The 2866-nt window shown below is 38.0% G+C and overlaps 1 protein-coding gene across 1 annotated transcript in view; it reads left to right on the forward strand.

The window, feature by feature from the left end:
* BEND6 (BEN domain containing 6) overlaps window positions 1–2866 on the forward strand; it is a 29891-nt gene that overhangs the window by 20229 nt on the left and 6796 nt on the right. The window lies entirely within an intron of this gene.

Genomic DNA, 2866 nt, shown 5'->3' on the forward strand with positions numbered 1-2866 from the left:
GAAGGCCCTCTATGAGGTGGATTGATTCAGTGACTGGGATAATTGGGATGGGAGTGTCAGAGACAGTGCTATTGGCACAGGACAGAGCGGAGTTTAGGGCTGTTGTACATAGGATCGCTATGAGTCGCAAGCGACTCGACAGCACATAACAACAACAACAACAACAACACACTGAAGTATAATAAACAAGTACTATAAAACAATAACAACAACATTATTATTACAATGTTTGAGGAGTACTTATGGTGTACTATATTATATATTAACTGGTAACCAAAAGATTAAAATCTTTCAGCTGCTCTGAGGGAAAAAGATAGGCCATCTTCTCCTGTTCAGAGCCAAGAAAATCTAATGAAATGTCGTTACAAGTCAAAATCAACTCAACCACAGTGGGATTTATGGCATTATTTAATAACAACGATATGTTCAGACCACCCTTCCTATTGAGGTTATTTTAAGCTCATTGTTGTTGTTGTTTGATGCCGTCGAGGCATAGACAACTCATAGCGACCCTATAAACGAACGGCCTGAGCACTGTTCATACATAGAGTTTTGGGAGGCAAGCCATTTCGGAAGTGGATGCTGCTCCTGCTTCCAGGCTTGATTTAGTCGGGAAGCTCCAGCCAGCACTGTCCACCAGCTCTTCTATGGGAGACAAATGGATAATCTCCTCCTATGCAATTTATCTGAAAACCCACTGATGGGTCAGCTATGAGTCAGTGCCAACTCGAGGGCACGGAGAGAATAAGGGACAGATAGGTATCCAATACCCAGGTTTAACTCCTCTGATAGTCTTCAGCCAATCAAGAATTATGTAACCTTTATTTCCTGATTTGGCAACATAGGAATTCATGATCCAGCAAAGCAGCCATTTTAACTCTCTCACAGTCCAGATTGTTTCTATCCCTCATCTGAGTCATTATTTTTTAAAAAAGAGATCTCTCATATTCATTAATATTATCTGGGAAAATATTTAAATAAATCCCTTCATAAGAAAACAATATATAATAGGGGGATACCTTTGAGGCAATTTAAACACTACATCTATATTTTTAAATAAAATAAATTTATTTTATTGGTCTATTTTTAAATTCCTGTGCATTTATTGTCCTTATGTTTCTCCCCTAAAACAGAGTTTCAACATCAATTTGATGACTCTATATTGCTTGAAAAATTTCATTTTCTTAAGAGTGAATCCTCACTTATGATTGATAATTTCACACCCTTTTCTTCCAGTCTATACATGAAAAGAGCCTATAATTTGCATGGTCTTAAATTGACCACATTAGCACCAAAATGATAAGCTGGATAACAAGGAAGCAAACCTCACAAGGTTGAGGTACACCTGCCACATTCTGATGTCACCCAACTGAAGACATGACTTGAGATCAATTGAGACATTATAAGCCACTTCGCTCCTTGTTCATAAACACCCCATCCATCAGTAGACAATCAAAGTTGAAAATATGTTCTGAATAGTAGAGCTAGGAAAGTTTGCCCAAAAAAAGAAAGCCAGCTGGCTAGGGCCAAAAAAAGTACCTTTTAGTAAATGCCAATAAAACTTTACAGGCTGCCAAAACAGCAAAAATAGAGTAATTACAAAGGAAACTTTGCAATTTTCCTGACAATAAACACCTTCTTAGAAAGAAATTATCTGTCACCTGGCCTCAATTGTTACAGCTGCTAATACTAACAAAAATAAAGTCTGTGAAAACATTTTATAGAAACCAACTACTAATTTGGCACAATTTTTTTATCACTTCCATCCTAAAGTAAAGTTTTGGAATTTCCTTTTAAAAATGACTTGCAAGGTTAAATTCAGCCTATATTAAAGCAATTTCTATAAGAAACCATCACCTTGACAGAAAACCATTTACTTAAAATATTTCATCCATCTTGAAAAGCTATCATTTAAAAATAGTATTGGATTAAACAAAAATCAAACTCATTGCCCTCCACATGCCATCCCGACTCCTGGGGACCTCACATGTTAGAGAGCACAACTGCTCTCTGGGGTTTTCTTGGATGTGCTCTATTATACAAACTATATGAAGAACTATTTGGAGGGAGACTCATTAACAACTCAGATACTAAAATGACAAAAATCTTGCTTGCTGAAAATGAAGCGAGATTGAAGCACTTATTGAAGATCTACTACAGTATTCAGGGAGCTCTGGAGCCTAGTGGTAAGAAGCTGTGCCACAATCCCGAAGGCATGCAGTTCTAACCTACCAGCTCCTCTGTGGGAGAAGGACGATGGGCATCCTCCTACCGTGTGATTAAGTGCCTCTGAAAACCCTTTAGAGGGTCAGCTGTGGGTCATTTCTGACTCAATGGTACAAAACAATGTCAACTACTGTCTTAAGTATTAATCATATCTTAACATCAAGAAAATAAAAATCCTTACTAATGTCCCAATAATATCATGACAAATGGGGAAAACATTAGGCAGCATTATGATAGAAGGGGAAAAGATTGAAACTGTCAACAACTTCATCTTACTTGGATCCACAATTAACAACCTTGAAATCAGGAGACATATTGCACTAGGAAAGTCTGCAGTTAGGGACCTCTCCAAATGATTGAGGAATAATGTTATCAGTTTGAGAACTAAGGAGAACTTCAGGCCATGGTCTTTCTGATCACTTGCTATGCATCTGAGAATTGGGCAATAAATATGAGAGACAGAAGAATTGATGCCATTGAGCTGTGGTTTTGGAGAAGAGTACTGAACATCCCATAAACTGCCAGAAGAACAAACAAATATGTTTTGGAGAGAGTGCAGCCAGAGTGCTCTTTGGAGGCAAGGATGATGAAGCTTTGCCTCACATACTTCGGATACGTTGCTAGTAGGGGCTGTTCCTTG

Source organism: Elephantulus edwardii, unplaced genomic scaffold (assembly GCF_000299155.1).
Source record: "Elephantulus edwardii isolate Elephantulus edwardi_28Jun2011 unplaced genomic scaffold, EleEdw1.0 scaffold00124, whole genome shotgun sequence".
In the NCBI taxonomy this organism is placed as follows: Eukaryota; Metazoa; Chordata; class Mammalia; order Macroscelidea; family Macroscelididae; genus Elephantulus; species Elephantulus edwardii.